The sequence below is a fragment of the Peromyscus californicus genome, unplaced genomic scaffold (genome assembly GCF_007827085.1).
Source record: "Peromyscus californicus insignis strain IS unplaced genomic scaffold, ASM782708v3 Scaffold_6__1_contigs__length_162567912, whole genome shotgun sequence".
NCBI classification, from domain to species: domain Eukaryota; kingdom Metazoa; phylum Chordata; class Mammalia; order Rodentia; family Cricetidae; genus Peromyscus; species Peromyscus californicus.
Window position 1 is genome coordinate 101,560,055 of NW_026294584.1, and position 18,398 is coordinate 101,578,452.

The 18,398-nt window shown below is 44.8% G+C and overlaps 1 protein-coding gene across 1 annotated transcript in view; it reads left to right on the forward strand.

Annotated features, from left to right (window-relative positions):
* Positions 1-18,398, forward strand: part of Antxr1 (ANTXR cell adhesion molecule 1) — a 196,673-nt gene that overhangs the window by 6,678 nt on the left and 171,597 nt on the right. The gene's annotated exons all lie outside the window — the stretch shown is intronic.

The window sequence follows — 18,398 nt, forward strand, 5'->3', positions numbered from 1 at the left end:
GACATTAGAAGGCCTCTGGAAAGCCAAAGCTGAAAGCTCCAGTGAGGGTTTGGGGCAGGGCGGGCAAAGTCAAGTTTAGATCAGCAGGAAAAATACCAAGTGGCTGTCACAGCCCTGGCTGCCTGCCAGGCACTGTGGTATAAATGGTGCCTGTCCAAGCCTGCTTAGCCTTTGCAGTCCCCGTAACATCTGTACAGTCACCATCACCACTTCACGAGTGGGGAAACTGAAGTGGAGAGAGGCTGGCCGAGACCACTTTAAGCAGTAAAGCCAACCTCAAACCCACGATTTACTGGAAAGATGCAAGACTGAGCAGTCAAGAGAACATTCAGTCAGTCAGGGTGAGCTACATAGTGCTGTGATGATAAGCAACCTTCAGGTCTCAGTGACAGGTGACACTCAGGGCTGTCCTATGAGCTAGGGCTGCTGGAGAGTCCCTTCTCTGTCACAGCCCCCGAGGAAGCCAATGCTGGAGAAGGGAACTGACTGAGATCTTGCCACCCACAGCCCACTGGCCCATACTGGTCATGTGCCCTCACCTTGTGGAAAGGGACTGAAGAAATGTATGCCAGAGGAAAGAAAAACACCAGATATGAGTGGGTACTTACTACCTCTACTGCAAACATAATTATATGCTCCACTGGCCTGCGTAAGCAAGAACAGCGGCTGAGTAGGATAAGAAGCCAACACGTCTAGAAGGGGTCAGTTTGGAGCTGACCTGGGGCATGTTAATCAATCAGAAATTACTACGAGGCATAGCATTTCAGATCAACCTGGGAGGTGGGGTTACATCTCCTTTCTTCCCTTCCCCATTCCCTCCATACTTCAGAGGAAACCTTCAATGCCATGGGTAGGAATAAACTTGATAGTGTGGGAAGAGAAGCGAGACATCAGACATGATTCTCTGCCACCAAAGTGTTACAGGAATATATTTGAAAGACAAGAATTTCTCTTTGTGTAGTTGGTGGGATCAAAGGGAATTTGACAGGCTGGACAACAAATACAGCCCTAGGACACTGAGGCAGCTGAGTTAGGAGTTCCCACACAGAGGTGGATTCAGAGTGTGACTTTGGGGTTTTAGACTCCTACTGGTGTTTCTTGATGGAGAGGAGATTGCCATATCCAGTGAGACAGTTTTTCATTATGAAGGAGTGAGAGGTACTTAGCATTCCTAATTCTTAATATCTAAATATCATGATTCTTCCTGATCATTGTGATAACCAAAAATTAATAGATGCCCTTACATTTATTTTTAAGAGCCACCTAGGGTTGGTTCCACTTTGTTGAAAATCCCCGATAAAGGTGGTGGAGTAGAGCAGCACATGCTAAGCTTGTTTCTTCCAGGGCTGGAGAGATAGCCTAGTGGTTAAGAGCACTTGCTGCTTTTCCAGGGGATCTGGGTTTCACTTCCAGCACCCACATGGTGGCTTACAGTCATTTCCAACTCAAATCCCAGAGCTTCTGATGCCCTCTTCTGGCTTCTGCAGGCACTACACATGAGGCCAGATAATCCATGCAGAAGCACACCCCCAACAAGACAAATTCATTAAACATTTTAAAAAGGTTTGTTTACTCCCACTACCCAAGGATCCATCCCAGCAAAAGTGGTCATGGGTGGAGGTGGGAGTGATAGAGAACCAGTGAGAAGTGCTGACCTTGGAAGTGAATATGTCTGCAGAGGCTGGGTCCAGGCTTCACTGGAACAGGCCCTTACATTTTACAAACTCTCCTCAGATGATTGTGATGTAGGTCCCTCACTCTCACAGTAAGCTGTGAGACCGAGCGGAAAGATAAGAACAGCTGCCACTCCAAGACGATGGCCTTCCCCCTCCTGGGAGAGCAAACGGTAGCTGAGGCAGCATGCTCCTGAAAAACTGAACTCCAGGGAGAGTCCTTGTTTGATGATGAGGAAGCCAGCATGCTATGGAGGATGGAGAGCTGGCAGAGCAGGCAGGCTGCTACTTGTCTATTGAGAGCTGCTGGTAGCAAAAGGCCATGGGAGTATACAGCAGGTGACAACTAGTGTCCAAAAGGTCAACCCACCAGAGTCAAGGATCCTGGTGAAGGTTTAAACCAAAATGCAGGGCATTTTGGAATTATTGCCTTTTGAATGAATTGACTGTTTCTTGATGTAGATTTCTTGTGCAATTACAGCTATGATATCTCCCCATGACCATGCATTTTCATAAAATGTGTGTATGTAATCTCATGATTACATCTCAATCTTATGGGCACATGTATCTGTGGGTGGTCAGGAAGATGGCTTTTCACTTAGCTGTGTAATTTTGATATATAGAAAGTATATTGGGATATGCTTCACAGACAGATCCAGTGTCCCATGAGTCTGTAGACACTCAAAGCCTGCTTTGTGCCTTTTGCTCAGACTGACACAGAAAATAATAATCTCTCCTCACTCTAACACAAACTGCACACATTTAGCTCATATTTGCTTCAGAGCAAGTTCAAACTAGACTAAAGGCCTTTGTAAATAGATCACAAGTTTAAAACTCTACAGTTACGCACGAGGTCAGAGTCGCAGGTGTCTACCAAGGTTACTAACACAAAACACCCTAAGAAAAGCCTGTCAATTCTTCACTTGCCAAGTCTGCTGATAAAAAGCTATGTCTCAGAGTTTGTCTCACTGGGCACTGTGCCCCCTCCCTCTGGTCCTGAGACCTTGGAACCTTGCATTACCATGCTAACGGCTCTGCTCCTTATCGTCTATTCTAGGAATGTGCTATGACCTTGAGGGTTTTGAAACTTTCCTCAGGATTGCAAGGAGTGTCCTGTTAGAAATGTTTGGATAGTCAGGCAAGAGAGGAGCTAAGAATAAGAGCTGAAAAGAAGCTGTAAATTTAGAGAAGCTAACTTAGAACAATAAAGAGACATGGACTGAAAGAGCACGGTGCATAGACTCATTCCTCATCCCTCAGATTAGATCCGTAGCTGGTTGTAGAGTCTTCTTCAAACTCTTGGAGAAAGCTTTTGAGGCTGGCTCCTTAAAGGCTTTTGTTACTTGTCCACCGGTGATGACAAATCCTATTTTGAACACACACATACAAGCCATGATGTGCACTAACTAGAACAGATCTTGGCTCCATTTCCATCTTGACTCCAGAATGAACTGTGCTTCACTGCTGCGTAGGGATGAACCAAGCCTCAATCATAGGAGCTATGAATGCCAACTTTGGGCTTAAACAGCTCTAGTTTGAAACTTCAACTCAATCCTTGACCAAGCACTATGAACTTGGGGAAATAATTTTTTTTAAACCGTTAACTTCTCTGATGCTTGGTCCCTTCTTGTTAACAAAATAGGCATTAAAGTTTATGCTCACAGAAATGTTCTAAAGATTAAAATCTTTAACCAACATTTGGCAAATGCATACCAGACAACGAGTGGTGGTAGTATTAAAGATGGTGGTGCTGATACTGATGATGATAATAAGGATGGTGGTGGTGATATAGTGATAGTGACAGGGGTGATGGTGATAGAGATGAGGATGGTAATAATAATGACAAGGATGATGGGGATAGTGGTTGTGACAGAGAGAGTTCATGACAGAGGGATGGTTATAGAGATGGTGATGATGATGACAGGGATAATTGTCATGGTGCTTGGTGGTGGCAGGGATGATCATAATAGTGGTGATGGTGAAAGAGATGATGATGGTCCTGATGCTGACAGTGATGGGTGATAATAATAGTGATGATGGTAACAAAGATGATGGTCATGGTGGACATAGCAGTGATGATAACATCAGTGGTCATGGTGCTGGTGGTGATAACTACCCCTCGAAAAGTGCTGTGCTCCTCTAACAAGTGATGCCTCCCTGTCTTCAAAGCAATGATCTGGCCAGGATAGGGCACATATCATATCTGTCTATTTCTCCTCCTCCTCCTCCTCCTCCTCCTCCTCCTCCTCCTCCTCCTCCTCCTCCCACCCCTGTGTGTGTGTGTGTGTGTGTGTGTGTGTGTGTGTGTGTGTGTGTGTATTGACAGGATCTCATGCAAACCAAGCTGGCCTTCAACTCCTCCTGGCATGCCTACTTCTGTCACTCAAGTACTGGGATTGCAGGCGTGTGCCATGATGCCTGGCTCGATTCAGTATTCATGAAGCTATGCTAAGATTTAGGAATTATAAAGATCATGTCCACTTCCCAAGGAACTCAAGGTTCAGTGGAAGAGACAAAACAAGACAATGCTGGTGAAATAGTTTGGGTTGATAGAAGAGGGACTTTTGCAGGCTTTGAAGAGGAGGTGACTCTGGACCAGGAACGTGGAAATTGAGCGACATTTTGTCAAATGATAAAGAAGCAATGTACAGGAAAGCCGAGTGACATTATCTGCCATGTGAGTGTGACCTTAGGAAGAATTTGAATTTTATCCCTCCAATAGGTTTGGAGATCAGTAATTTCTTACGTTTTTTTAAGATTAGGAATTTCTGAGAGCAGTGGTGGTGAGCTTATGTCTAGTGGCTGGATATTGATCACCTGTTCTTGTGGTGGAGATGGAGACAAAAGAGTAAGTGAGCGCAAGAACTGAGCAGGAGGCTGAGTGTGTGGGAGGGAAGCTGCCTCAGGAGGAAGCAGGTTTCCGAACGCTAGAGAACCTTGTCAGGATTGGGGAGAGTCTGAGCATGTAGGGCATTTGGGTGGAAACACTGAGTAGGCGGCTTCATTAGAGCCTTGGAACTGAAAACAAAGCCTTGACTATTGTTAGCCCCAGGGCAGCAGTTGAGAATGAAGGCATGGCTAATAGTGAATATAAAGATAATGATATAAGGATTTTAAAATGTCATGAAGAGGTGGGGTTTGAAGAGGAAGATGGCCAAGGTCCAACCCAGAGGAATTGCCGATAGGAGTTGTCAGCAAAGAAGAAACTGCGCTCAGCAGAGCGGAGCAGGGCGGTGGGGAGAGGGGCAGTGCAGGGCTGTAGCACTGGGGAAGGAGGTGGAGCAAGCCAGGGGAAGGATGATTATCTGGAAATTTGCCTCTGAAGTCATCTCCTCCTGTGGTTCTGATCTCAAAGGATGATGCTTCGGTAAGCCACCCTCTTCAGCTAAAGACCTGGTAGTAATCCTTCCTCACACTGCAACACCTTGTGTGTACGCACCCGTGTCTGTGATGGGTCTGCCCCTTTCTCCTGGCCGCCATCACTTTAGCTCAGGTCTCCACCGTGTTTACCAGTTCAGTGAACTCCCCAAATTGATCTCTTTTTATACCTCATCCATCTTGTCTTCTGGAACTCTAGTACCAAATCAGTGAAAAACAAAACAAAACAACAACAACAAAACCCACAAATCTAATCTTGACACCAACTTCCACCCCTCACACATACTCTGAACACAGTTAAAGCTATTTCAGGACCAAGTGTGAAACCATGGTAAAATACTCAGGGCTTTTATTGCTGTGCTCACCATGTAGTTCCCAAGTGTCATCTCTTACCACATCCCACACGGTTTAAACTTACAGTGAAGCTACTGTGTGAGCGCTATAACTAGGCCACACCTTTAGCTGCAGCTCAGTCCTCCCCACCCCATCTCCACCTAAGTGATGCCCACTTGTCTTTAAGACACATGAACTGTGGGCTTCTTATGGCCCCCAAATAAATAACAACAATCACCCCTCTGTATTGCATCTTTACTTAAAATTCTTCTCTTGTTCAGAATCTCCCAACCCCAAATAACTCATACCCAATGACAACAGTGAGGTGGTCCAAACTGAGGAGAGGAAAAATACTTAAGGTTTGTCAGGAAACATCTCATCCAGACCTTATCTTTTCCACTGTCCTCTGTTCGTTGATGTAGAACCTCCATTAGTGTACAAAGGACTTCTGGGGATGGCCAAAATTTATAAGCAGCGTCCTGATCAGCTTGCTGTTGTCATCCTGCCCATAAAAAACAAGTGCAGGGCTGCAGAAGCTGTAAAGTACGTGAGAAAAGAGTAAGGCATCCCACTTAGACCTCTAACACTCCAACAGCCCAATAACCAGCAGGGCAGAGTGAGATACAAGGACACCATTGAGTACATCTGGGATGTGAGGAATCCGTGTTACCTAGGTGACCAAACATCCTGACTTGCCCAGGAGAGGCCTGGTGTGTTTTTGTTGACCTGGTGTAATTAATAGCTTCCTCTTTGTCTCTCAAAACTGGCTCCATTTGGGTTTTCAATTATATGGTGATTGGTCATCAATTGAAGGCAAACCTGTAATTAGTCCTCCACTTTTCTTCTGTTAATGTGGGCAACAGTCAGCCATTTAAAGGCCCCAGTTTTAAGCCTTTCCCCCACAGTTTTAAACCCCGCTCCCACAGTCCCATATCAATGTATGGAAATACTCTATCTTCACCGTGAACTGCAATTGCACATTTCCTAACCTCACCATGGGGAGGCAGTATCGCATAGTGGTCATGAGCACAGGGTTAAATGCTGAAGACTTAGGGTTTGAATCAAAATTACGGATTGTAAGGCTAGACTAATTTGATCAAATCCCAAGTCTACCACTTACTGGCTGTGTATCCTTGAAGAAGTTACTTGGCTTCTCTGTGAACCCAGATACCTGACCTGTAATCAGGGAAATGTACGGATCACAGAGTAGAGAAGAGAGCAGAGCTGGCCACACCCAAAGTGCCAAGTGCCATTACTAAATGACAATGAATGCCAAGTGCTCAGCACAGTGCCTGCTGTTTGTAAGTCCTCAGAACACAAGGAGTCTTAGTTATTTACCTCTGTTGATTCCAAAGAACATATAAGGCATGTGTGGCTCGCTGAATGAATGAACGTATTCTCTGTAAAGAGCCTCAAGAAGATGAAGACAGCACATGTATATCTGACACTAATTCCTAGGAAGAGAACATGTTTGTGAATAGTACAACAAATAACTCAATAAACATAATAGAAGACAATTTTCCTGAGAGAGAGATTGGTTTCTTCTGTGTATGACTCACCAAGCACTCTGCCAAATTAATTTTTAAATGGTCCTCAGATTATTTGATCTTAGACAGATTCTTAAAGCATATAAATAAGTAGAAAAAGTCTACAACTTATGAAAAGAGAAGACAACAGATTTCCCTACTCCTCCAAAAAAGTAAGACTTAGATTGACATATTTTTTTGCTCTACAACATCAATTGCTCTAAAAATCTCAGTAATTACAGCTCTTGAGTGAATGTGGTTTTTAAATTCCTCAGCTAGCCTTCTCAGACATGTAGTTTTCAAAATACGTGCCGTGCATGGGTCTCTACTGAAAAAATTACTTGAAGAAATTGGTATCAAAATGAAAATATATTTTCATATTTAAAATAAGATGTAAAAAAAGACACAATCCAAAGTAACAGAAGTATATACTGGTCCTAACAATGTTATCAATGAGATTATGGAGCAAAATGCAAGACTTGGTTGATTTTCAAAGGAGAAAATACACATTTTTTATCTAAAATAACCAGAATTTCTCTTACTGCATTTACATAAGCTAAGAAGTGTTGTTGGCTTCCTGCTCCCATCCTCCACCACCTGCTTGGGTCAGAGAGAGCTAGAACACCCTATGTTTTGAGGATAATTGCCCCGTGTTATAGGTTGGTTCCCCCCCCCCCCCCCCCCCCCCCAAGACCCTTTCAACTGAGATGCTCTGCCTTTCATACGTGCATTTCCTCGAGGGAGACCAGGCGAGTAGGGTCCTTTCGTTTTGGACACATTGGCTCGTACAAAGTTTGTCATGGCCTCAAGGACTAAGAGATTTCTGTGTGGAACTCTCACGGATGGCACAGGCAAGGATGGGTGTCTTTTCAGTTTGTTTAGGAAGCTGGCATCTACCGAAGATAGCGTGATCAGGGACAACACTTCCTACCAATTCTGAATAAAAACCTTGAATCCTAAATTTAAAATATCAACGAGATAACAGTGTAGTTAGTCTAACAATAGGACCCTGAACGCTGATGAAATCACAGTGCGTTGACAGAATGTGCCAAGATGGCTCCCGCTTGTGTGAAGATGGAAACCATGGCATCTTCTTGTCTGAATCTGAAAGATGTCTCTGAATACTTACACATCCTGAAGACAGGATATGAATAATAATTAATGAGGTTGATTTAATAAATGTATTCTAAACCCTATACCCCACAGAGAATACACTTTCCTTTCAAATGCCCATGAAATATGTATTAGGTCGCAGCGATTGCCTCACGGATCCCAAGGCACAAGGTTTCCCATCCACATTCTCAGAAACAAAGAACAGGAAATGAGCAGCAAAGCACCTCAGAACTTCAGCTGTAAGGAAGATATTTATGTTTTTATATCATCATGTCGTGAGGAAGACAAGAGAATAAGTAAAAAAAACAGAAAAGAAAAGAAAGATCCAGAATGGAAGAAAGTGGTTGTCTGGAGCAGAAGTTGGCAATTGATGGCCCAGTCCCTGTTTTTCTAAATAAAATTTTGTTGTAGCACAATCACATTCATTTGTTAGGACTCAATGGTTACGTTTATGCTAAAAAAAATGAGTTGTTGACATGGAGACCATATGTCACCCCCCAGGGGGCCTAAAATAGTTACTGTCTGGCTCTTCGCAGAAGAGGTTAACTGACCCTTGAACTAAGAAACATTTGAAACCCAGCAGGAATGTGCAAAGAGTATCATTACTGAGGTGGCTTTCTGGGTGTTTGCCTGTGCGGTTGGGACCCGTGCCCTCGGTGAGAAGGGCTGGCATTTGACCACATGCTCTGTCTGCTATTACCATCTTGAAATTCTTAATAACTTTCCCACAAGGGCCCTGAGTTTTCGTTCTGCACTAGTCCTAACTGCTAACAAAGGAAACCAAAGGAACAATAAGTATTTCTGAGTTCTGTGGTTTATTACTAAATACATAAAACTGTAATGAAATCTTTGGTACTCCCATGTCCCACTGTCTGCCTGACACAGTTCTGTGAGGTGGGTGCCCGGTAAGGGGTGGGGCACTTGCCCCCTTTAGACCCGATAGGACTCCTCCTTCTTAGCATCTGCTCTCCTTTATTCTGAGGTTCTCAAGGAGCAAGGGGGAGGCTCCATCTAACTGCCTCTCTCGGGTGCCCATTTCTTAAGCAAGTGATGCAGAGAAGACCACTTTCTGTGCAATTGCCAGAAAGAAATGCACTGCGGAAATTCACAACTTCTTCTCTACTATGTGTAAAAGACACTGTACAAAAGTGCTCGACTTACTGGTTCTATAAAAATGAAAAGGAATAGAAACCAGCTGGTGTGCAAAGCGACGACATCCTACTACTGTCTGATGCTTCTGGAGCATGGAGAAGAAGCAGACATGACAGATGGTGTGGACAATGTTATTTAAGGAAATGAAAATGTGGTCATAAGCAAAGAGAGCAGGGTCCTTGGCCTTAGCATTCATGCCTGGAAGCAGTTTGCTGGGCGGTGGGCAGTGCCCATGTCTGACTGTGAGGGAGGTGTATGGTGGGCAGTGCCCATGTCTGACTGTGAGGGAGGTGTATGGTGGGCAGTGCCCATGTCTGACTGTGGGGGTAAGATGTATGGTGGGCAGTGCCCGTGTCTGTGAGGGAGGTGTATGGTGGGCAGTGCCCATGTCTGACTGTGAGGGAGGTGTATGGTGGGCAGTGCCCGTGTCTGACTGTGAGGGAGGTGTATGGTGGGCAGTGCCCATGTCTGACTGTGAGGGAGGTGTATGGTGGGCAGTGCCCATGTCTGACTGTGAGGGAGGTGTATGGTGGGCAGTGCCCGTGTCTGACTGTGGGGGTAAGATGTATGGTGGGCAGTGCCCATGTCTGACTGTGAGGGAGGTGTATGGTGGGCAGTGCCCGTGTCTGACTGTGGGGGGAGATTATGGTGGGCAGTGCCCATGTCTGACTGTGAGGGAGATGTATGGTTGGCAGTGCCCATGTCTGACTGTGAGGGAGGTGTATGGTGGGCAGTGCCCATGTCTGACTGTGGGGGTAAGATGTATGGTGGGCAGTGCCCGTGTCTGTGAGGGAGGTGTATGGTGGGCAGTGCCCATGTCTGACTGTGAGGGAGGTGTATGGTGGGCAGTGCCCATGTCTGACTGTGAGGGAGGTGTATGGTGGGCAGTGCCCATGTCTGACTGTGAGGGAGGTGTATGGTGGGCAGTGCCCGTGTCTGACTGTGGGGGTAAGATGTATGGTGGGCAGTGCCCATGTCTGACTGTGAGGGAGGTGTATGGTGGGCAGTGCCCGTGTCTGACTGTGGGGGGAGATTATGGTGGGCAGTGCCCATGTCTGACTGTGAGGGAGATGTATGGTGGGCAGTGCCCATGTCTGACTGTGAGGGAGGTGTATGGTGGGCAGTGCCCGTGTTTGACTGTGGGGGGAGATTATGGTGGGCAGTGCCCGTGTCTGACTGTGGGGGGAGATGTATGGTGGGCAGTGCCCGTGTCTGACTGTCGGGGGAGATTATGGTGGGCAGTGCCCATGTCTGACTGTGAGGGAGATGTATGGTGGGCAGTGCCCGTGTCTGACTGTGGGGGGAGATGTATGGTGGGCAGTGCCCATGTCTGACTGTGGGGGGAGATTATGGTGGGCAGTGCCCATATCTGACTGTGGGGGGAGATTATGGTGGGCAGTGCCCATGTTTGACTGTGGGGGTAAGATGTATAGTGGGCGGTGCCTATGTCTGACTGTGAGGGAAATGTATGGCAGGCATTGCCTATGTCTGACTGTGAGGGAAATGTATGGCAGGCATTACCTATGTCTGACTGTGAGGGAAATGTATGGCAGGCATTGCCTATGTCTGACTGTGGGGGTAAGATGTGTGGTGGGTAGTGCCCGTGTCTGACTGTTGGGGGAGATGTATAGTGGGCAGTTCCCGTGTCTGACTGTTGGGGGAGATGTATGGTGGGCAGTGCCCGTGTCTGGCTGTGGGGGGAGGTGAGCCTCGTGACGGTCTACATTTTGCTTATCTTCCATGCCTGCATTTCTGACAATGAACAAGTTGCTTTGATGATGCTGTATTTTAAAATCCTGTCTGTGGACCCTCAGTGTATGTCACTTCCCTCCAAGTGACAACAGTCCATAGCAGAAATCTTTTGGGTGACATGGGTCCATCCCTTTTTAGCCTTCTAGGGAATGCATTGCTGCTCTCATGGAATCATCTCTGAACCTGGATAGCATGAGAAATGGATCCAAGGCCATGAAGTTGAGCCAATGAAGCACCTTTTAACACAATTTAAGATTTTCTGTCTAAGAATGTGACTTTTGTGTTGAATTTGTGCTCAAACTACCAGTAGTTCATATAAAAAACTGTGTGTAAGCTTTTTTTGGTTGTGTGCATGTGTGTGTACATTCATGTGTGGGTGCATGTGATGTGGTGTATGCTCATGTGTGTCAGAGTGTGTGTGCATACATGTGTGAGTGTGTGTACATGCACTTTAGTGTAGCTGGAAGTTTTCCTGTGTTCCACCTGGCAGCCAGAATAAATCTCTCTCATCCACCAGCCCCACAGCTGCTCAGACCCAAGTAAATACACAGAGGCTTATATTATTTTTAAACTATGGCCATGGCAGGCTTCTTGTTATCTAGTTTTTATATCTTAAATTAACCCATTTTTATAAATCTATACTTTGCCACATGGCTCATGGCTTACTGGTACCTTTACATCTTGCTTCTTTTGGCGGTGGCTGGCAGTCTCTCCCCTCCTATCTCTCCAGTTAGAATGCCCTGCCTAACCTTATTCTGCCTCACCATTGGCCGAACAGCTTTATTTATCAACCAATCAGAGCAACTCATTTTTCACAGCATACAGAATGATATCACCCATCATTTCCCATTTTCTTTCTATTTAAAAGGAAGGTTTTAACTTTAATATAGCAAAATTACATACAACAAAACAGTTATCAAGCAAAAATTATAGTTATAATATCTAGTCTATTTGTATTTGTCAAAATTAAAGAAGATATCACATCCATCCTATATTTGTGAGTCTAAGGTTTCATATCTACCTTATCTCTTATCATAACCAAGGAAAGCCATAATTATAACTATCTAGTCTTCAACTACATCAAAGACCCCAGAAGGATAGAATATTATCTAAGTAAACAGGAAGAACATTATAAGCAACTTCCAAAAAATCTAGAATGACAGAGACAACTGTCTGCCTAAACAGTTTCTCTGCAACATTGGAGCATCCATATTTAGCTCATAGGCCTAAAGTCTCTCAGTCACTTTTCTCTGTGTCCTGTAGAATGTCTGGCAGTTTTTTCTGTGAAGCAGGAACCTGAAAGACCATTTTGCCTTATAAAGTTCAGTGGTAACCTTCCTATGGGTCCTGTATGTCCAGTTTATACAACATTTTATCAAACAGTCCAGACAAGAACAGTTTCTTGCCCAAATGGCTAACTTTTGTCATGAAGAAGATAAACTCCATATGGAGTGTCTTTGATGCCCATCTTCCTCTCTGAAGTAAATCGGTGCTGCCAGGAGCAGATGTGTCTCAATGTCCAGGAAAGTCTAAGTTTTTAAAACATTTTAAGTGTCATATTTTGTAGGTCTTTGAAGTGTTTGAAGATTACCTACCTAACTGAATTATATCTATGTATAACTAGAAAACTTAACATGACTGTAAGTTTGACTGTCATAGAAGACTAATTATTAATCTGTATTTTTAAATTATTCATTACAATTTAAATGAGTTACAAAAACATAGTACCTTAAACAAGAGTAGAAATATACATACAGCATAACAAAATTAACTTTAAATTTGTATCAATAAACTAAAACCTATACCAATGTAAAACATTTTAAGCAAGTTGTTTTTTAAATGTAAGTTCAACAATCCACCCTTTTATCCTATCTATATCCTATATTTCCATATCATACCCCTTTTCTTCTTTTAGAAAGATATTCACTATGAATAATAACAATTTGTAACAAACAACCTAAACAAAGACAAACATCCATAATGCATTTTTGGGGGAAATGTGGGCATAGTTTTCTAGGCTACTTCCTGCTGAATGGGGGCACTGTTAATATTATGGGAACACAAAGAAAATTTTAGGATTACAGTCAAGTCCTGACCGGAGTAGTCTGTGAGGCTGTATTTTTTGAGCCAGTTGCCTTGAAGTTGATTTGGGATGTTGGATGATCTGATCCATGGTGTCATTGGAGACCTTTCAGGGGGTCTTGGCTGGTCAAACTATATTCTCCTGGAATCAATCCATAGGTTCTCATCTTCTGTGGAAACAAAAACAAAACCTCTTTTCCAAAACAACATATCCTTAGACATAGATTTTGAAATCAAGATATCTTTAAAATATTACATATTGATTTAACTCAGCAGCTTTTAAAATCAAATGTCTCTCTGCAGTTAAAAATCCCAAAGACAACATAATCTAGATTCTCTGTGTAATATCCATCTTTATGTGGCTTATTTGTTTGTTTGTTTGTTTCCAAGACAGGGTTTCTCTGTGTAGTTTTGGTGTTTGTCCAGGATCTTGCTCTGTAGAATAGGCTGGCCTAGAACTCACAGAGATCTGCCTGGCTCTGCCTCCCTTTATTGTCTTTTTAAAGACTTTATTTTTTAAAAACTATTTCTTTATATAACTGTTTGTTTCTTTTCCTCTCTCTTCCAAGCCTACATACATTTTTACACACATCATAAACCACTTAGAGGTTTATTTAGTCTGAATCTGACTTACTGTGAATCTATTGCTTCAAACTGTAGAATGACTAGGACTGAAGCAGCAGCTTTGGCTGCTGGCTCTGCCCACCTCAGCTTCCCAACATGGAGAAACTACGTTTACAGCCAGGTCTGGGAACCGTGCTCACTGTGGACTCTGGGAAGCAGTGCTTCCATCCAGCAGCATATAGCCCAGAAACCTCTTTTTTTATGTAGCAAAAGCTATGCCCATCATGTACCATGTTGCACAGCTTGCAGAAACCTCTGTGTAACTCAGCGGGTATCCACCATCCTGTAGCTCTGCATGCCATGAACCCGCCACAGCCAGGGAACACATCATTGTACCAAGGCCCACCATGAGCGACATGAACTAGGAAGGTGCTCTTAGCTACATTTATAATCTCTTCTCAAGCTCTCTCAGGTTTTAGGTGGAAACTCCTGTGCCACGTTGGGCGCCATTTGTAGTCAGAAGTTTTCCTGTGTCTCACCTGGCCTGTGTCAGGACAAATCTCCCTCACCCCCTGGTCCCGCAAATAACTGTTTGTTTCTCAGACCCAAATAAACACACACAGGCTAATATTATTTTAAACTATGACCATGGCCATAGTTCTTATATCTTAAATTAACTCTGTACTTTGCCACATGGTTTGTGGCTTACCGGTATCTTTACATCTTGCTTCTTCTGGCAGCAGCTAGCAGCATCTCCCCTGCTCTGTCTTCTTCCTTCCTCTCTCTTCTTTAGAATGTTCGCCTAACCTTATTCTGCCTCACCATTGGCCAAACAGCTTTATTTATCAACCAATCAGAGCAACATATTTTCACAGCATACAGAATGATATCACCCATCACTTTAGTGTATGTGTTGTGAGTGCATGTATTTGTGTGCTGTGTGTTGTGTGTGCATGTATTCGTGTGGTGTATGTGAGTGTGTGGCATGTGTGTATGTGGTCTGTGTAAGTGTGTGGTATATGTGTGTGGTTTGTGTGAGTGTGTGGTGTGTCTGTGTGTGGTGTCTGTTGTGAGTGTGTGGTGTGTGATTGCATGCATGTGTGTTATGTATGTGAGTGTGCTTATGTGTGCATGCATGTGTGAGTACATGTGTGATGTGAGTGTTCATGTGTGGTGTGTATATGTGTGTGTGTGCCTGTGAATGTGCATGTGTGTGTGTGTTGGAAAGGCAAAGTGGAGGAGAGGGAAGTACCTCTCTGGTTAAGATGTCTTCTGAATCATGATCCACAGAAAAATCCTGATATCCTGACGCAGCGCCTGTACGGTACTTGCCGTTGACCAGGAGTTCCCTACAATACTGCTTTTGGTTGCCTTCAACAGCACATTCTGATTTCTTATTTTGTTTCATTTCTTTGAGGGGAAAAAAAAAAAAGGTAGGCAGTGTCCCAATAGCTGATTTCCCAACTCCCTAACTGCATTCAGCAGGGTTAGCGTCACTGTTTTCAAAGCCAGCTGGATTGAGGGGAAGTCACGTGGCAGTAGGGAGAAGCTGAGCATCATGGCTGGTAGCAGCACCAGATGGAGCAGGATGGGCGTCCCAAGACAAAGGACAAAGGCAGGTGCTCAGTGGCGTGGTTTGGATCTGAACTGGTGTCTGCAGAAGTTGGAGTAGAGGCGAGAGTCAGCAAGGTCCAGGAGGAGACTTGGCTGTGGCCTCAAAAAACAACTGAGAAGGCCTGGGCCGCAACGGGCTCCAGCATCCTAGGGTTTGCAAAGAGGAGAGAGAAGAGGGTGGAGAGATGTTGGGAGAGAGCACACAGTGGCAAGTGGGCTTTGGCACTAATTTTGGGTCCACCCAATGTCCCTGAAGCTCCTGAACATATCCATACCCGCCCAGGACTGTCTGGGGACCCAAGAGGGTCACTGGCATCAATGACTCAAGCCAGACGGGGCCTGACCATCTTGTAATCTCTATCTTAGCTGCTCTGCCCTCCCAGAGTCAGAGGTCGCTGGTGGTGGATCCAGCCACATGCTTGCTTGCCTGCTTTTTTCATTATACTCTGGTTGCTTGTATAGCAAATGTGTTTTCTAAGGCATTTAACCACTGGGGGCTTAGACACTCTCAGAAACAGAAAAGAATGCAGTTGTTCAGAACACAAGTGGATAAAATTTGGGACTCTGCTTTTGCCCCCCGCCCCCTGCATATTAAGCCTTGGAAGTGACTGACTGTCACCTGAGGGCAATACCACGTTGTTCCATACAGAATCCCTCACAGAGTGATGTCAAATATTTCTTGACTTCTGATCAGATTTCAAATGCTGGAGACAAACTAGAAACAAAAATAAGTAAGGAGCCTTGGAACTGCCCTCAGCAGTGATCACTGTTAGGGACTTAAGAGTGGACATCAGTGGCGTTCCCTCCCTGAGAAACCCACCCCAGTACAGTAGATACTGGAAGAGGGAGGGCACTGATCTTAGCTCTGATTGGATCCCAAGTGTACCAAGGGAATCTTCAAACAGAGAGAGTTCGTTCTGTAGTTCTGACTCCAGGCAGAACTCCTGGGTGGTTATTTTCATTCCAAATTTTGATGAAATTTGTACTTGTAGAATAAAAAGACACCAAATACCCAGAAGAGACCCTTTGCCAGTCCTGATACCACTCAAACCCACCAAGTCTGGTGGAAAAACATCTTTTGGTACTGTTTGCATTTGGATTTAGGTGGAAGGTTTTGTTTCTGCCTTGCAGCATGGGTAGCAATGGCTAGGTTACTCCAGCACAGCTGAGTTCAGGTACTAACTCTTAAACAGACAAACGTGACCTGAGATATCATATAAGATTAACAACACCCAGATGGGTGGAGAAAAGCTGAACTTGAATACATGCTGCCATTTTCCTGGCAAACACTTGGCTTCTCCTTGTTGGGATCAGGCATCTGCTTCTGAGCTCAGAGTTAGAGTGGCCACGTCTGCGCTACCAGGGGTCAGTTATGTTGGAAGTGGTCAGCCTCTGTGGCAGTTTCAAACTGGAAAATCAGTCAAACGGCCAAGGACAGATGTACAGCAGGCAGCCTTAAGTCAAAGAATCTGCATTTTCCACTACTGGAGAGGCAGGAGTCCGTGTGGTGGTCACCCCACCCCCATCCCACCTCCCTCCCACTCCTGGGTCCTCTTGGGTATTTTCCAGAAGAAGGGAGGTGGAAGGACAGAATGCTAAGCTGTGAGCACTTGGGTGGGTGGCGAGGTAGGGAGGCTGTGGCACCGGGCAGGCCAGCCTCCTGAATGGGAGTCTGGGTTCAGCTAGGGTTATCAGGTGTGAAACCCCGTTGTTACACAGTGCACTGAAGGGCTCCTCTCTCTGGGGCCTGAATCTCCACTCTCACTGTGGTCGAGTTCCTCACAGAGGTTTGTTTTAAGGTGACGCACTGGAAAGACGCCCTGGGGTCCATGGTTTAGTGGTCATTCCTGTCAGGGGGCTTGAGAAGTGGTGGAGAAAGTGTTTTGTCTAGAAGACTGACTCAGTGGAGGGGGGATAGAAGAGGGCAGTTGGTGTGAAAAATGAACAAAAATATGTAGGTGTATGAAATTTTCAAATAATTAAGGAACTAAATTAAAAAAATAAAAGGCCTAGAATAATAACCACCAAAACCAAGAAAAAGAAAGGGAAAGAAAACACTCCACTTCATAGCATAGGGTTGGTACACACACAGTTCGAGGACGAGACCAGCATTCCAAGGTCCCTTTTAAAGCCCTGTCCTCAGTGACTAAGCCTGTTAGACAGGATCCATTCCTCCCACAGTGCCTAGCTGAGCACAGCTTTTAACTCCTGACTGTGGGGACAGCCCAGACCCTAAGAATAGTGGTACCCCTTTTTGCTGCTTTTGTGTCTTGTGTACAGTATACACCTATGTCCTTTGGGACACTTTTTTACCGGTATGTGGTCTTTAAGTACAGATCTGTGGTGTACTGTATCACTTTCATTTAAGTGGGACAAACTGAGCATTTCTGAGTGCAATGAAATGAAGCAGAAAAACTTCTCTTTAAGGAGATAGAACACACCAACTGAAATGAGAATCCTTAGTCAAGAGAACGGGCTGCTCTTGTAGAGGACCAGGGCTCAGTTCCCATCACCCACATGATGGCTCACAACTCCAGCTCCAGGGGATCTGCTGCCCTCTTCTGGCTTCTAGCATACATGTGGTGAACTTACATACATGCAGGCAAACACTTATACACATAAAATAAAAACAAATAATTCTTTTTTAAAAAGAATCTTCTGTAACGAGGGGGCTGGAGAGATGGCTCAGCTCAGGGGTTAAAGGTGCTCAGCATTCTTCTAGAGGACCTGGGGTCAGCTCCCAGCACCCACTTCAATGAAGTCACCACCTCCTGTAAGTCCAGCTCAGCTCCAGGGGATCTGATGCCCTCTCTTGGTCTCAGATTGCCCTGCATGCATGTGTATACACACACACACATACACACACACACACATACACACACACACACACGCACACAAATATGTATAAACATGTCTGCACACATATGTACCCACATAACACACAGGAATAAATAAATAAATGTAATCAGACACCAGTGGAAAAACGTTTGCAATACAAAGTGTCAGAACAGAAGCAAACTACAGCCTCGTTTATCAGAGGGGCAGGCAGGCTGGGGCTCTGCTGGGCAGATCTGCTTGTGAAAGGGAAAGGCGTAACAGATTTGAGTAGACAAGGGCCAAGATAGTCCCACTGTGAGAGCCTGCGCATGAGCACTGTGGGGAAAACAGGCCGAATCAAGGTGATGGGAACATATGGTGAAGATCATAAAAC